This window comes from Toxotes jaculatrix, chromosome 17 (assembly GCF_017976425.1).
Source record: "Toxotes jaculatrix isolate fToxJac2 chromosome 17, fToxJac2.pri, whole genome shotgun sequence".
Taxonomy (NCBI): domain Eukaryota; kingdom Metazoa; phylum Chordata; class Actinopteri; family Toxotidae; genus Toxotes; species Toxotes jaculatrix.
The window spans coordinates 17,823,680-17,842,434 of NC_054410.1; the positions used below are offsets into that span (position 1 = coordinate 17,823,680).

Below are 18,755 nucleotides of genomic sequence, written 5' to 3' on the forward strand. Positions count from 1 at the left end.
ATGACCAGGCTTGAATTAAAACAGCACCAAGATACAGTATATAATGAACACTGACAGTTGACTGCAAGGCAGACCTTATCCCCCAACACTAAGTATAACTTAACTAATGCTCTTGTGGCTAAAGGGGAAATTCCTGCAGCTAAGCTGCAAAGTTTTGAGCAAAGTCTCCTCAAAAGAAGTGGATATTACTGCTGTTGGTTTCTGAATGAGAAGTTGAACAATCATATATAGATGAAATATTGGGGTCTCCATATACTTTTAACCATATGGGTGTCTGCGTTTATGAAATCACTCTTGAACTTCAATAGTGGCCGTATAATTATAGCTAAAGCAGGATTGAATCCATTGTTACAATCTCACTTTGTGTCTACTTAATTTAATTTTTGCTTTCTTTGGCTCATCCTTCCTCCTCTCGCCCTGATTGCTTTGCCCTCCCTCTGTCCCACTTTCTTTCATTCCTTTTCAAACAGACACCCTACACAACTTTGATCCTTCATGCGCAGCCTTTATGTTCTTTAAACTTGAATCAGTGGCTCTCTGCTTTAAGTGATACTCTTAATTCCCTGAAGAAAAACCATGCGCTCACCTCGTTCCAGTGGGAGGTTGTACGTGGGTCAGCAATAGCAGCAAAATGCACAGCACATCGAAGAAGAGGAAGTAGAAGAAGACTTCATCGGGTTTGACTCCTGTCAGCCAAGGTCAGGAATCTGAGGCTGCAGGGGAAGACCTTACCAATCTTGGTCAACCATCTTGGTACATTACCAAGAAATAGCCCAGCGCATATCTCCCCATAAAATGACATATTGTCACCTTTGCATTTCCATTAATCAGTGAGCATTAGAGCTGATGGTAGAGCTTATTTATGATCTTTGTACAGAGCCAGACTAGCAGCGTCCTGTCTCCAGCCTTTATCCTATAAGCAATTTTACACTCAGAAAACAAGTGAGATGAGAGTCATCTTTTAATGTCATTACTCATCCTTTGACAAAAGTAAATAACGTACACAAATAAAATATTAATATTCCGTCCCTGTCATTACATCACATCATACATTAACTTTTAAATCAGAGGTTGGTGAGATGTATTAATTTATAGTTAATCAGTAATCAATAAGTTAATTAACAGTGGATATAATGGCCACTCCCACGCTGCTGTAGAGGCACATCAGACTCTCTGCAGATTTAAGGCAGACTGTAGCCACTGGAACAGCTTTGTGCCTCAGGGAAAACCATGATAAAGAGCCATACCACTGTTTTTGTTTTCCCCTGTTCCCTGATGAATATAAACCCATCTAAAAGTCCTGATGAGTACTCAAACCTTATGGTGGGCTTATGATGATGTTGGCTGTATCCTCTTTGAAATATTTAAGGAGTGTAAAAATACAGATGCTACAAACAGCTCAATAAAATGAATCCACTTGACATCCTGTAGATTAAACTGCAAGGCTCTAAGTGAAAGAGAAAGAGATGTGGTGTGTCTGTGTCAGCGCACACTCGTGGCTCTGTGCGTGTCTGTTTGTGAGTCCGTCGGACACCCGGTGTATTAAACTTTCATGGCCGCTTGGTTTGAGCTGGTTCTTTCTCTCGCAGCATGTGAATGAGTGGGGCGTCGTACGTATATGTGTGTGTACGGGTGCGTTCAAGTGCATAAGACAGAGGGGGCGAGGGTTGAGCGTGTGTGCAGTTCATTTGTAAGAACCCGTTTGCAATCGTGTGCGTGTGTGTAGATATGTATGTGTGTATCCCAGTGCACTGGTGGGTGTACGTTGTGTGCGTGTGCTATGAATATTTGATGTGCTGCTCAGTATTCATGAGGCTGAAAGATAGAGAGAGGAGGAGATAGAGAGGTAAGGGAAAGGGGGAGATTTAAATCATCCGACAACAACATATGGTTACTATGACCACAATACTGCAGTCCTTTAATGTGATTATGGGCACAATGGTGAACCTACGTGTCTCTCCAGTGCTGTAAAACCAGGATACAGCAAGTCCGGAAAAGTTTTTTCTCAACTTAGATATTCACTAGTTTTATCAAATGAGCTCATGAGATTAGTCAATTTAGCAGGACGGCCACAATAGCTGGATTCAGTTGCTATTATTATTCAGTTTAAAAGACAAAAGAACAGGATTGTAATAAAAAAAAAATGTAATTAAAAAACATTGGAAATGTGTTAAATAAATGATGGCTCAGCATGAGTCTCTTAATGAATCATTCAATCTCATCATCCGTTTCACTAAACTGGGAGAATCTTGCTTAGTCTGGAAAGATAGTCTTACGGCACATAGGAGGGCCCTCTGTAATGCCAGAGCAGCGATTACTCATCGTGAATAGAGGAAAAATAAAGTCATAGCTCTATTGATCCATGTATTCTTACAGCTCTCAGTGGTAACAACTTCATGAGCTTCTTTAATAATAAAATTCTAACTATTAGAGACCAAATTCATCACCTCCTGTCCTCAACCAGCAGCAATTTATCTGCAAACACAGGAGCCTTAGAAACTATGGGAAGCCAAAAGTGCCATCAATCACCTCTATTTTCACACCATTTACATTATAACGCAGTTTTTCATACAGTCTTATTTGTCAAAAAATTTAGTTATTTTCGGCCCGTCCTTCTGTTTTGCATAGACAGTAAGTTTACAGTCTCTGTAATGAATCACTGAAGAGTAAAATGCAGACCAAAGCATTAATAGACTGAAGACTTTCTGCCATTTTTAGTCTGTAGATCTGTGCTATCTTTGTGAATTGTACAGTATTCCAGATTCAGATTTGCCTGAGAATATAATCACCTTACTGTGTCTTTTAAAATTACCCACATTAATCGTTTATCTGATGTGACTGCACCTGATCTGAGTGGTCTGTGTGTGGGCTTTGCACTCAGGAGGTTAAAGTGTGAAATAATTTTTCTTGTTCACTTTTAAACTTTCTCTGCGACCATGACAGAGACTGTAAAAAGAACAGACAGCACATTTTAAATCCAGTTATCTTCATTCTGCACAGAGAACACAACCAACAGTTTATTGTAATTTTAATAGATAAATTTGAAAATAAAAGTACATGTTTAAATGTTAAAGATTCTTAAGGCCTAACTTTAACAGCTGTCAAGTTTAATGCAGGACACACACACGCTGATGGGAAAAAAAAACAAGCAGAAACCAGACTGATAGAATATTGGATTAAAAACCAAAATAGAGCGAGCATTATCTCCAGAATCTCATTCTCATTCTGTTAGAATTGCCAGTGTGAGGGACCTCAGTCTGTGCAGATGGATCTGCAGATATGATAGCATCATTATTATTATTTTTTTTAAACACAGGCTCAGAATAAAACACTCTCAGGTCCAGACTGGTGCAACACATTCAATCACAGGGGTTTCCTGTACAAAACAAATCAATGACAGCAACAGTGTCCACATCGTCCTCTAACGTTCCCTTCACGTAAATCAGCTCTGCTATCGCTCTTCACCACAAGCTGGGCTGTGATCTGAAAACAACACGAACAAGAAGAACTACATGAAACATATGAAGCAGTTAACTTATTTTCACACCTGTGTGTGCACGTATCTGTATTCTCCACACAGTTGTTGTTCTTTTATCTTTGTAGTTCCATTTTGATTAACCTCAAATTACCCCTCTAACTGCATTTACTGGCTGACTGAAGCTGCCTGGTCAGATGATGTCTGGGGACGAATGGCACTGAACTACAAGCAGTCAGAGTAAAAGTCTCTAGTAACTTGTATCACGTTTTGGTGAATTAAGCTGAGTGTCCAGTTTGTTGACATAATCAAACAACCACAGTCCACCCACCCATCCGCAAGGATGCCGGTGATCATATGAGAAAGTCGGTTATCTTGTACAATATCTTCGCAGCACCAAAGTACAGTTAATTATAGGCAATTATTTTACGACTTTTATTATATACACCTCAGAAAAATGCAGAGGTCCATTCTCGGTGACCTCAATGGTGTGTACGGCGATGCCTGCACTCTCAGCACCAGCCGTGTCCAAGTTTTGGGACCTCTTGTTGGTTGGCCTTCTCCACCAGCCTCCTCTCTGTCCTCATTTTGTTTTATAAGCTATAGACTTCTCAGCTATGGACGAAATGGTATATTTACCCTCTACAAACATATCATTTCATGGAGTTTCTTTCTACAGTAATCGCTGAATGTGATGGTTCTGAATGAATTAGTCAGCATTTTGTTTGTGTCTAATATCTGTATTTATATATTGCTTATTTCTAAACACTATCATCCCGCAGCCTTCTCCCACATGGCAGTCTGTGGTCCTTAGTGCCACCAAGCTTCCATCTGCCACATCACAGGTTCATCTAGCTCTGCTGCAGCCTCCACCTGTGTTCCACTTCTGTCTGCAGCTCCCTTCTTAAAACACCCTGATTCATGGTGACTTTCTCATTGTGGAACTAATGACAATAATCCAAATTTGTTTTCAGATCTTGCACAAGTCCAATGTTCTCTGAAGTCCCCTGAGCCATACTGCTAACAGTGTTTAAAAAAAAAAATACACAAACATGTTGATCATATTTTGCTTCCTTCTAAAACTGACTTTTTATGCCTGAGAGAAAAGAAATACCTTGTTTAATAGGGAATGTGGTGTTACAGAAGCTGTCAGTGTCAATGCCTGAGTTGTTCAGCAAATTAACATACTGAGACTGGTTCACACACAGGCACACACACACACAGTGGAATAGGTTGTTGTATTGAATTTTACGTCGCTCTCTCAGATATTTAAGAACCTCTTAAAGAGCTCTGCCTTAATGTAACCGCAGTAACTGTCGCGCTCCCATTAGTGCTGCTGTCTGGTGTCATTATGCAAACAGGAAAAAGGAGCCCCACATTAACTAAAGCGAGCTGTTCACAAAGTTTGTGAGTGAACAAGGTCTGCTACTTTAGACTGCGTGAAACCCAGCTGCTGTTATCTGGAACTAAAGACAGTATTACACTGCAGTTCTGTGGAGTGATTTTTAGTTTTTATTTTTTATTTTTGTAGCAAACAGCAAACATTTAAACAACTTTTCATACTCTGTAACTTCAAACTTTGTTCAGTATATCTGCCAGTTTACATATTCTTTTCTTATTTTGCCAAAATGCCAATGCCAACAATTCTCCTTTTTGTTCTGTGGTTGTCTAAACACACAGAGCACTTTATTAGGAACACCTTCACACCTGCTTATTCATGCAGTTATCCAATCAGCCAATCATGCAGGACAGGAACTTCAGTCAATGTTCACATCAAACATAATCAAAAGGAAAAATGTGATCTCAGTGACTTTGACCGTGGCATGTTTGTTGTAGTTTGAGTGTTTCTGAATCTGCTGATCTCCTGGGATTTTCACACACATTTGTCTCTGTAGTTTAACTCAGATTGGTGTAAACCCCTGTCAGCCCAGAACAGAGATCTGAGGCTGCAGTTAATTATCCATTTTGTTGTATCAAGATGATTAATTTATTTTGTTTTGTCAGGCAATATTTCTGTGTGACAACAAATACAACAAAGCTTTTCATTCAGTCAGAAATCCACATTTGGAAACTCACTGTGATGTAGAACTGATTTTCAGTGATCGTCCTTTGGCTCCAGAAACAAGACATAAAACTGTAAAGATAACATAGAACTAACCAATAACATAAACACCTACTCAAGTGCTTTGGTTTCATAGCTTTAACTGCTGCTGTATAACTACATGGATAGATGGAATAAGAAATAACAAAGGAGCAAATGAAATTTTAATGTTCCCTGTGGGGTCATTGAGTTATTACAACAGTAAAAAAAAAAAAAAAAAAAAAAAAGGGTTCCAACAAAGAAAATTAATGGACTATAAATAAGGGCAGAGCAGATTGGATGTAGGCATGGTATTAAGTAAAACATGAGTTAGTATAAAGATATAAATCTGCACACCAAGCATGTATGAGGAATATTTTCTATTACCATAACACAATGTAGGCAAAGTAACACTGCAAAAAAAAAAGTTTAAATGTTTAATTTCTGTGACTAAGCAATATTGTGCAGCAAGCCAGGCGGTCATTATCACAAAATTAAGCCAACCGGGTGAATCAATTGATGCAAAGTGGACCTCATCGCCCTGAGCAGCAGCCTGTACATCATCCTGCTCATTACACAGCTACTTAACAGAAACATTCTTCTTTTGGCACAAAAATAAATAAATAAAAATATTGACTCGGAATAACTTCATTACAAGCTGAAGTCATTTACAAGCTTCTGCAAACAAGCCAATTTAACAAGCCTGCAACCATGGAAACATTTTGTATCCAAAATCCACGGCTGCACGGCGGCGGACAGATGTTCGATGTTTTCCTGCTTATTAGAAAAGGTGAACGCAGTTTTCTGAAGTGTGCCTGTTCAGACAAGATGAGGGGGAAAACGGAGATGAGTCACAGAGGCAGAGTGGCAGTGAGTGGGATAGATGTGTCCCATTGGAGAGAGAGAGAGAGAGAGAGAGAGAGAGAGAGAGAGAGAGAGAGAGAGAGAGAGAGAGAGAGACTTTACCTGAGTGGGTCTCAACACAACTTACCTGAATTATTCCCTTTTTGTCTTTGCTGCTGTGCTTGTTTCTCGTTCTCCTTGCTCCCCAGTGAGTGTGTCACGCTGAGACAGATGCAGGACTGAGCTGTGGGGATTTCCACAGTATAAAGGCTCACACAGGTAAAGGCTCTCTATAGGCTAGAAAGGACTTTTGAAGACATTTTTCTTCTTTAAAAGACTGCGTTTCCGCTTGCAGCAGTGCCTACTACATTTTTAAACATTCCAATGCAAGTACATATGTTTTGGTACTACATAAAAATGGGGTTGAATGAAACAATGTGAAGTGATGTTTATGCCACATATGCCAGCCAACATACTTTTCTCTTGTGGCTGAGCTCTGCCTTCTCTGTTACATCAAGTGCTCATGAATATTTCTTTTGTGAGCCATTTGAAGGCACTGGCCTAAGGATCCAGGTGAGCTGCACACAGTGTGATCACACCGCCCTCAGCCAGTCGTCTGCTGAGCTTGACCACAACAGCCCACTAGGCACAGTTGGAGAGATGCCACAGTTTATAATGGAGAACATTAGTTTTTGGTTGTAAAGCTGCTTTCTCCCAAGTACGAAGATTTGACAATGGCATTAACTCTTTCTAGCTCCATCTTTACAAACGCTTCACCAACACAGGCTCCTCGGGATATCATTCATCTAGAATCCAGTTCAGTGCTTTTGGTTGATAAGATACCATGGAAAAGCTTTACTGGTGATTTATTTCCCATCCTGCCACACAGAAAGATTGTTTAACAGCACTCCCTTGTGTCAGCTTCCAGGGTAAACACGCTATGATTACAGAGACTGGGCTGTGGACTGTGGAACCGTTTGAGTCTTTATTTAATTAACTGATTTTGACATGAAATCAATTTGGCAGGCTACTGGAACTTGGCACCCTGATGTGTAAAGCGAGTGTCTAGCAATGCTACTCAAAGTAAACTTATTTCCCTCACCTCCCCTCTAGCATTTCTGCTTTGTTAGATAGACGCAGCACAGAGTGAGGGCAGCCCATCAACTAACTGTCAAGGCTCGGCTACAGAACCCAAGTACAAAACACAGGAAGGTGAGATGACTGAAGTTGAGCAGAAGAATATTTATTGCAGGATTATAGCAATGGGATTTGAGCCGGGGACAAACAGGGGAAGGTGGGAGGCTCGGAGCTCAGGAGGAGGAGGAGGAGACCAGGTTTTGTCAGGGAGTAACAGGCAGTGAGCGAAAAATATATCTTATAATGGCTTGAACGCAGACTGAGCGAGCAGGTACTACTACCTGGCAGGGCCGTAGCAGCAGAGCCGAGACTGTGTATGAGCCTTGATTGCAGGATGGGAGGCAGCTGGTGGGGCTCTGCTCTGACTCCAGCACACCTGTCTCCACTCACACACACACACACACACACACACACACACACACACACACACACACACACACACACACACACACACACACACACACACACACACACACACAGGGAGACAGGGACAGGCTGTAGGATAGGCAGAGGGTGTGACACTAATGGCTGACTTTTACACCTGGGCATACACAAACACACAGACACACACACACACACACACAGTAAACCAACGACTGAACTGAAGTTGCCAACCTTGTCTATGTAGGCAAAGAAAATGGACATTTAATTGTAGAGCAATCAAGGCTGAGAGCTTAATGGGACTTTTATAGCGTTCTATCGCTCAGCCACTCTCGCTCCCTGCCTCTTTCTCTCTCTCTCTCGTTTTCCATGTGTTTCTCCCTCTTCTGTACTTTCTTTTTTTTAATCCTTTTTCATCCAACAGCTACAAAGATGAGAGAGCTTTCTTGTGCTGCTGCCGAAGTCTTTTCCCCACTTATCTTTTTCCCTCTCGACCTCCAAACTTCTTTTTCTTTACTTCACAAATCCAATCAGCTGAAATCAAGGCCCACACTTGGCAATAAAAAGTAGCATTTTCATCTCTATGCTTGTTGGCTTTAGTTGTGCATTCCTCTTAGTTTGTGCATTTTGATGTTGTTCTGCCCGGGCAAACAACAAGCACAACTATTTCATTTTGTTTTTTCAACGAAGCTGTTAGAACAAAGCTAATCTCGCCGGACATCAGCGTGTGTGAAAATCCAAAGCAGGCAGAAGAATAAAGGGAAATGGAGCGTTTTGTGTTTGTTGGCTGATAAATTGACCTCAGACTCAGTTTGAACAAACACTGATCGACATTACATGTGTTTCAGAACTTCACTTGAGTATGGATCATTTGAAGAGGGGCGGATACAATTAAAACACTGGGAACAAAATGTAGTTGTTTATGATCACTCCAGGCACTGAAAAACTCTTCTATCAGTATAGTATCAACTAAATACTAGATGTTTCTTGTAATGTTGAAGGTGTTATAATCAGTATTGTTGTACTAGCAATGGATCAAATGACTACCTGTAATTGAAAGGTGCCGCTTGTAGTGAGAGTCACAGAAAAATTTCACCTGACTCTGTAATTCCTCTCAGCTCTGTAGAGCATTTTAGCTTCTACAATTTTACAGCTCACAACTTTACTGCTCTGGTTCTCTGTCACTGCTCTCATCAACCTATTTTCCAGATGCAGAAGGCAGCAAAAAAAAAAAAAAAATTTCATGAACTCACTTCATGCTACCTGCCCAACACCAAACAGCTGACAGTCAAAGTTAGTGACTAGATGTTGAACATAGTGGAGCACTTAGCAACTAAAGCGCCAGATATTTCCCTTAGGAGTTGGTTTGGAGACCAAAGCAGAGATTAAAGCAGAGTGGACTGACATTCATCATTAGAAACAAGACTTCAAATAAATGCTAATGTTGCACAGTCTCTTCTGCATATGTGAATGGGAATCAGTTTGCTAACAACTTTGGCATATCAACTTTTCAGGTGATAATATATTAATTGTGTATTTGCAGCTTGTTTCCACCACCCATATGTGGCCAAAAATCAATTATTGCAAGTTTAATGTTAAAACAAAGTCATGTTGAGAAGCGAGGATAAGAAAAAGAGTGAGTATGTGTAAATGAGCTGAAAGATGGAGCTAATGAGAGAGAAGAAGAGTGGTGGTTGAGGGAGCTAGTTACTGAATGGGGACAACATGATGACCTGTTCCTCTGCATGTGAAAATTGTATCTTGAACACCTCCATCTTATTTTAACCCTTTCTCTGCCTAGTTTCTCTTAACTTCATGGTTCTTCAGATGAGGTGGAAAAGCAAACAGTCATGCACACAAAAGCTGTGAGGCAGGGGTCAAACCAAGTCTCCTTGAAGCCTCAACACTTTTCTCACAGGACCAAATGACAATATTACCATAGACTCAAACCTAGCAAACCCTTAAAGACACAGTGGAATGACAAAGTGACAATGCAGATGTATTTGTATGTGAAATTGTCATTACGTTTAAGTCCTAGAAACGGTAAAATGTCTTAATCATATACATAGATGTATATTAAAACTCCCATAAAGCACAACATAATCAATTGGTTTACACCATAGGTGTCAAACCTGTTCCACAAAGGGCCGTGTGGCTGCAGGTTTTTGTTCCAACCAATCAAGAGCACACAGTTTGACCAATCAACTGTCTGAAGACTGAGATCAGTTGATTAAATGAGTTGATTTTGATGAGTTGCTGTCGACCTAAATAACGCTCAAATGATATAGGATAAGTTTGGTATTTGGGAGTCTTCACCCTATTTATTTTGTGGATAGCCCACAAAATAAATAGTGTCGATAGACATTGACAGACATTGTGTCTGTAAATGGTGGTTTCCAATAAAAATGAATGGAATTTGAAATGAATTCTTTCTCACACACTGAGCCGGAAATCTCCACTTCAGTTGGACTTACAGGCACCAAACTTTCCAGTTTTATTCCTATCTGTATTCGGAAGGTTTTTATTGAGGGGTTTGTTCATATATCATTCATAGCCTGATTTATATAACATTTCATTCCTAAAAACATGGTGAAAATGTATGTATTTTTTATGGCTTTTGACAGTATTTTCTGATTTATGGATTGATAAAGAGATATGCCAGATTCCCCCTGTAAAAATGTTTGGCTCTAATATGTCAACAAAGTGAAACAAGAATTGTAATTTAGCCCTTATTTAATTAGATATTACCTCATTTGCATATTCAAACTTAAATTAAGTCATATAATGCGTAAGTTTAATGGTGATATGTCAGTTAAAATTTTTACCCTATTCATTTACCCTATGTGTTGCCTTAAATATTATTAGAAATTAAATATTTCCTGATCTGCCTCTGTGAATCAAGGGTTTATTTTGACCAAAGAAAAGCTGGTGACTGTTGGAACAGTGGAAAAATTAACCAGGATGGTTTGGGTGATTTTTATTTTGTTTCTTTCTAGTTTGTTGAAGCTTGTTTTTCAATGATAAATTATTGTTTTTGTAAATGGAGTCTAGTAATGAAACGGTTGTTTTGGATAAAACAAAAAGGATGTTAGTCTTCGACAAAAAGGTCTAGTTCTGTAGAGATCCTTTCATAGTGTTGTCAGATACTTAGAATAACAATCTGAACACGTCAGTGGCAAAAACAAGCACTTTTAGTTGACATCCTTTGACGATCACAATTGCTGCCTGTTTTGTTGCTGACAGCTGCAGTGGTCTTGCTCAATACTGACATAAAAACATGAGAAAATAACATCTTAGTTGAAAAATAACAAAGTTACCCTTTAATACATCAATAGCACAACAGTATCACTTACCAGTTTGGTAATGCCAAGTCTATATTACTGTAGATCCGCTGCCAATGCGCAATCTGCCATTGCTTCCTTTGCCTTGTGGCCATGGACCTGGACCAGTAACTCAGTAGCCAATCGCTGATCAAAATCTGCCTGATTGACTTCAGCTGCAGCTAATCAGTGGACAGGTATGTGTTCAGCCAATGAATAGCACTTATTCAGTGATAAAGAGATAAAGAGATGGAAATGTGGGTTTAACTGCAGTACCGCAAAATGTCTGAAGTGGGAGATTGTACACTGTGAGTACACACTGACAGTAGAATGGCTTATCTGCATCTTGATAACTGCTTCTACACTTCTTGACTTGCGACGACTTGTCCTTTGGTCTTACAAGTCTATTAAATCTAAAAAGTGAGGACCAGCAGTTCTGTTTCACATATGAAACAAAACATTTAAGCATCATTAGAAGGGACAATTTTATTTATTACACTATTTACTTCAAAGGACAATAGATCTGCCATTTCAATAGGGTGTGCTTTTGATATTTTATTGCCAAATATTTAGTAGTTAAAAGGCAAACTGGCTAATAGCATATGATTCATTTCCTTAAGACGTTAACAAAAATATTGAAGCCCGACATTACCAATACCATCTGGAAAAAATAATAATTAATTTGTATATTTGAGATGTTTTAATTGCTTTTGATTGTTTTTAATACAAAGCTGCATTGACACTGAAGCCAACACCAGGGCTGTTAGCACAGCAGCAGGTCACAAACAAACCTCAGTCATTGTTCTGATGACATTGTTCATATTTATATTTGCCTGCACTTTACACCAGTGAAAAATGTGGCTCATAATGGTCTTATGTGTTATTTTTATGTCTTACAGTCAAACAGTGCATTCATTCATTATTCAGTCTTGGTAAAAAAACAATATTTGATCAAGAATCTACAGTTGTGCACACGCCTGGAAAAGATAATCATTTTAATATAGCACCTATCCAAAATACAGTGGCTCTGAGAACAGTACTGAAGAGCACTTACATGGATGCTGAAACAAACATCTTCCTGGAGAGTTACAAACCACAATTGTTGGTCCCAACTCAACACAAAACTAGGCAGCGGCTTTTGAACGGGAGAGTAGCTCTAAAAAAAAAACATCAACACATCTTTCTCCTCCCCTCATCTCCCTCTACACATATCATTGTATCTCTCCATCTCTCTCTGTATCTCAACCCAAATTAAGAATATAGAACTTGAAAATGGTTGAAAATGGACAGTTGGGCCTCTTTAAAATCAAGCTTTCTCTCTACGAACCTCTACAAACCTGGACCTTATTAAAATGTTGATTACAATAATCTAAATTATGGTAGTTTTAACTACAGCAATTCATTTTAACCGGCTCTGTTAGTTCCACACGGTTTTGATTGTTTTGTTGTGATTTATTCTTTTCGTTTTACTTTCTGGTGTAGGCACGGTAACTGCATTGCTTCGTCCCCCAATGTGTTTTGGTCTCTGCAGATGTAAGTGATCTATGAGTTAATTTGCATATAGAGCGGGGAAGAGAGCTGTGGTAACTAGTGTCCACTCTACACGTATGCGGATACACATTCTAATGCCAGGTGTGAACACATGCACTTTGAGCTGTCCACTTGTGATCGGATCAAACAGGCACACACATTCTCAGATACAGGCTCTCCAAGTGGCAGAACTGAAATGCTCCACTGTGGAACGTTTCATCCTCTGGACCGTGTTTCCCATCACACACCTCTTACACAGCACTGTGGTAACCACGATAATGGACAGTACAGGCTTTCCTCCCTCTCTCTCTCCTCCTGCTCTCAGATTAGAGTTGACTGAAATGAGATTCCCCTGGAAATCCAATCTAGCCACCCTCATTCCTTTCCAGCAAATCTCGACTGTCCATTAGTGTGCACCTGTGTGGCCGTCTGTGAGAGTGGTCATGTGCGGGTGGGAGAGAAACCGAATGATGTACAGTAATTCCACCTGGTTTCAGCCAGGTCCTCTTGAAACACCAGGGTTCATGTGTTTGGTTGGTCAATTTCAATATCTTAGCAAAACACTTATTGAATTTTTCCAACTGTGAATCACCATAAATGTCATGTGGTGAACAGAGGACAGTGTAATGACAGGAGTCTTCAGGAGCCTATTGATTGTGTAGTGAAAGAAATGTCTCACAAGGTTTTGAGTATTGGATCAATATATAATACTACAGTAGCTGGCAGGTTGTATTGGATACTGTAAGCCTCTGTAATCCAGTAGAAGGCTTTATGTTTTGTTTTGTGTGATTAAAAAGAAGCGAGAAACATTATTCAATTTAGGGAAAATGACCTGTGATCCGGAAGATTGCATTTTCCTCAGTAACGTATCACTTCAAACAGTTTCACTAAATGCCAACCTTCAACTCAAATTACCCTTTGCATTTATTTCATTCATTTCCTCCCAGGAACATCATGAGCTCACAGCACTCAGATGTTATTCGGATGCTCAAATGAAAGGAAATTGAAAATGAGAATGAAACCCAGTTGAATAGATGGATAGAAAAACTGAGAGGTTTTATCCCTGGAAGTTGCGTTTAACCCAAACAGTCAGATTTGCAGATACAGAAGAGTGCTATGTTATTGCTACGCTGAAGAGAGAGAAGCTGAGAGATGGCAAAAAGAAGGTGGAAACCTAGAAAGAGAGAGAGAGAAAGAAGTGAGGGGACTTGTTCAGGTGTGAAAGTCATTTCCGAGCCTTTCTGTCTCAGAGGATTCAAAATCTCCCTGTAGCCTGCAGTCCTTGGGTTGCCAGTGAAAGTAAAAGTGTTAGAATTGCTTCTATTTTTTTTTTTTTTGCTTGTTAAATCCTTTGCTCCCAGTAGTGGTCTATCAATTTCTATTTTCTCTCTTTTTTTCTGTCATTTCAAGTTTCACTCTGGTCACCAGCGAACTAGCAAAAGAAGAGCTGCACACTCCAAAAATGATAAATGTCTAAATGTAATTAAGCATATTGCCACATTGTGCATGTGAAATGACCTGGAAAACACTGAAAACAGAGAAAACATCTCTGCCTTTCTGAGCATTAACAGACGATAATAATTCACCCATCATTTACAGCTTTTAGATTTGAAACACTACTCTGCAGTTCACTGAGGGAAGTGTGCAGACTTTTTCAGTCATCAGTTGGTGATTATCAGAAACTTCTTCAGGTGTATTTATATGTTTGTTAAGATTTTTATATTGGTTAGGATTTTAATCATTGTCAGCATTTTTTCTGCAACAGCCGTTCATTGTATTTCCATTCTTTATTATTTGTTTGTTTATAAAGTAGTTTTCATTGTTAGGGGTGGAGTCTGCCATTCACAGATTTTACTTGTTCATCCACAAAATGTCTAAAACATGTTAGCACTGGATATCTGTCCACACTGATGTAAGTAGCAGTGGGATGGTGACATACAGTTATTCACTGGGATCATTCTGTCATGCACATCAGCTCTGAGGGTGAGACTGAGCGTGTGCATGTGTGGGTGTAACCAAAACGTCCAAGTCTTCAATAATACAAGAGGATTAATCCTACTTTGAAACATGCTCCATGTGTTGAAGCAAAGAACATTTGAAGTGTGCCATTTTGTGTGTGTGTGTGTGTGTGTGTGTGTGTGTGTGTGTGTGTGTGTGTGTGTGTATTTCCATGTTATGCTATGGAATTGAAGTGCAAAGAGATTTAAAGGGATTTGATCACATGTGGCACACTGTATGCGACAAGTAAAAGGAATATGTTAGTGGATTAGAGAGTTTCTTTTCATGTGTATGCAAATGTGTGTGTATATGTGTATGTGTGTGTGCACGTGCTTGCGTGCACCTATTATAAAGCCAGCCACTCCGTTGGCAAGCGAGAACACTGTTAATTGGACTGGCTCATTTACGTTAATTGCCTGACAGGGTTCAACAGGAAAGAGGAGGATGGATTTAAACTGGTTCGCCCAAAGTACAAAATGACAATGGAGTTGAATGGAAATTATTTGTGATTGAAAAAGCCATAGTCAGACTAATCAGAGTGGGGTACCCTGATAGCCTAGGGCTTGACAAATATGAAGAACCACAGTGAGTCCCATTGAAAACCTTTGTTACATGTCATTCCCCATCTCTCTCCTCATTTCCTGAAAATATATAAACTATATAATCAGCTGAAGATTCTGTCATCTGAGCCACTGCTGGAAAAATACAACCAAGCATATTAGCGTATCTACAGGTGGCAGGTGGAAAAAAAAAGTATTTCTGCAGTTTGGATGAAATGGCTCTTTAGCACATCATGATCTGAATTTTTGTGCTGTTTAAAAAAAACAGTCAAATGAGATTTACAATTGCATTAAGTATGATAATGGCTTCTGCAATCAGGATCCACTCTCATATTTATATTAAGTTACCTCTCCCATTATATAAGTATGGAAATTAGCCTGTATAGAAATTAGCATAGCTGATCCCACATTTGCTCTAATAGTACTTGTGTAATGATTAGGTCTCACTGATGTGTAAACAAATGGGAGCAGAGCGAGGCGGAGACCATCTGGATTTGTCCCTTTTGTGTTCTGACAGCAAAAACTGATAAAACCCAGGCAGTCAAGATGGAGTTCTGTCAGTCTTAGTGTAGAGCTGAAAATATTTTCATGATCAATGAGTACTTTGAGCAAAAATACCATTAAATAACATCATTTAATGGTATTTTTGCTGCCGTTCACCGTTTTATATAATTTTAAGTTGAACACCTTTAGGTTTTGGACTGTCGGTCGGACATAAGACAGTTGATTGTGTCTCCAAAGACTGTGGGGATATGGGATTCACATTTTCTTTCATTTTACACGCAGAACGATTAATCAATCAACTAATCAGCAGATTAATTGATAGTGAAATGGTGTGAGACCCAGTAAGATGTGCACAAGAGTTAATGTTTTAGCATGCGACTGATAAATCAGAGTTCATATTCCAAAGGTGAGTATGAATGAAGAATGAACATGTAATGTAGCAACACCAAATGAAGACACAACCTGGTAAAAACAACATACTTGTGAAAATGGGAATATAATAAGAAGCTGGAGGCTTTACAGGCAGAGAATTTAATTAGTGAACTGTAAGCCATGTAAATCTCTGTGATTTCCTAAATCAGGTCAAAGCAGAACAATGGCAGCTTATTGACACTGTATTATTTGGTCAGTGTAACAAACTTGCATAAAGTTAACTTTGGCTGCTACTGATATGTTACTTTATTTAAAAAAAAAACAAAAAAAAACATGGCTTCCAAATGGATTTTTGGCAATTTTTTCAAGACTCACGTACCTAAGTGTGTCCCAGCAGACACTCCAGATTAACAGACAGCTATGCCCTCACTACATTTTAATGAGCTGTAAAACCTCCGCTACATTATTAACACCGGATTTGTCAGCAAACAGAGAGAAAAACAGAGATATGGGCGAACACTGATAAGAGCCATGTTATCAAGGTGAGGTAAGCTCTGTGTGTGTGTTTGTGTGTGTGTGTCAGTGTTTGTTTCATATTCCAGTGTGTAACTCTTAGGGATTTAGAGAGGAGGTTCAGCTTTATTCATTGTGTGTGTGTGTGTGTGTGTGTGGACTTTTTTAACACACACACACACACACAAACACTCGCGGTCTCTCTTCTTTCTGTCCGCCTTGCTAATAAAAGCCCTATGATTAATGATCAATTAATTAACAGGATCCAAATAGGAATGTTCTAGATGTTGTTTAACAAAGTAGCTGACTTTTTAATTGGCTGAACTCACAGTCCACACAAGCAATTAATCAGCCACACACACACACGCACGCACACATATATTCACACATACACACGTGCATTCTTGTCTTAGATTAGTTGTCTTAACCCTCAAACAGCCCTTTGAATTTGTGAGGACTGGACAAAACGTCCGCACAATGATGTCTAAAGAGATGCTGGCTAAATTGGCAGAAATGAAACTTTCAGCAAACACAGACACACACACACACCACACAACCAGGTAATTCTGCACAGAAGGAGTTTCTTCTGAAGAACATCACTGTCAAAAGCTTTGAAAAGGAAAAGTCAAGTTGTTAACAAGTGAAGCTCAGAATAGAATAATAGAGACAGGCCCTAGATAGCTATCTGGTGATAACTGCAGCATGATAATACTGTGTGGCATCATCAGAGATAAACAGTTCCTCTACAGTATGTCATCCTCTCCGTTTGTCTTCCTTCCCATCTCTTTCTCACTTGCTCCTTCTGTTAATTTAAAGTTGACATTACACAGCTCCTCATGATGCAGTGAAGTGAAAATGAAGAGGAAAAGAGGAGGAGAGGAGAGGGAGCATTGTTTCTGATCTATTCCCTGTGTCAACTCTCCGCTCTGTTCTTCAGCTGAGCCCACCTTTCTCTCTCTTTTAAAAGTCGGTCATCATGTGGCTTAAAAGGAGATTTTGAACCTTTGATGTTAGGAAACAAAAGAATGACTTTGTTCTGCAGAGAACCTTTCATGTCCCTGAAATTAACAAGATGTAGAAAGAGAAGGCGAGAGATGGGGAGACTGCAGAGGGAGGGAGGCGGGGTGAGAAGAAAGACTGAGAGGAGGGAGAGAAGTCCTGCCAAGTTTGTCATTTGCCAGCATGATGTTGTTGCAACTTCTTGCCATCTTGACTGAAAAGTTATGATAACTTTTGTCAGAAGAATTTGAGAATTGAAGGAACTCTGATGACTTTCGTGATCCCGGCATTTTCTCTTGCACCATCAGAGAGTCCGAGTTTTTGCTTTGTTTTTACTGAAATATCTAAGCATGTACTCGATGAATTGAAGCCAAATTTTCTACAGCTCTTTGTGGTTCACAGAAGATGGATTTTAAAGAGCTATGAGGTTGACTTTTTGTCTTGTATATTTTGGGTAAATTGCTGTGACTTACGTTGCCTGGGTAGCTCAGTTGGTAGAGCACGAGACTCAATCTCTCGGGGTCGTGGGTTTGAGCCCCACTCTGGGCGCCACCACCTCCCATGGGCCCACCATCCGTGGGAGGACTTCGGTGCATTGTGGATTGGGTGGCAGTCGCCCCCGCGACCTGGGCCCAGACCCAGATAAGCGGCAGATGATGACATGACATGACATGCTGTGACAGTGATGTGTCCCCAGAGAAATATGTTGATCACCTGACCTTTCATCTTCAGGTCAACATTTGAATTTGTCCAACATTCTTGCGTTATAGTTGTGAGCATACTGATGCACTGCTGAACATGACCGTAGACCCTTAGCCTTGTTATTTTTGTTTTTGTCCATGTTTCACAACAAGTATTTTGATCTTTTGATTTCGGCAAACCTCACACACCACAGTATTTCTTGAATAATGTTAATAAATCACAGGTTAAATACAGTCCTTACTGTTGCCTTGTTCTGCATCCCCACTCTTCTTCTAAGGCCATTTTATTACTAACAAATACCATCAGTTATGAATTTTGGCACAAAGTAAATCCTGATGAGA

General features: G+C 39.6%; 1 non-coding gene across 1 annotated transcript; it reads left to right on the forward strand.

Moving 5' to 3' along the window:
- The first annotated feature begins 18,188 nt into the window (after window positions 1-18,188).
- trnal-caa lies at window positions 18,189-18,261 on the forward strand. The gene has a single exon. It is a non-coding gene; the product is annotated as a tRNA-Leu (tRNA).
- Window positions 18,262-18,755: the final 494 nt, after the last annotated feature.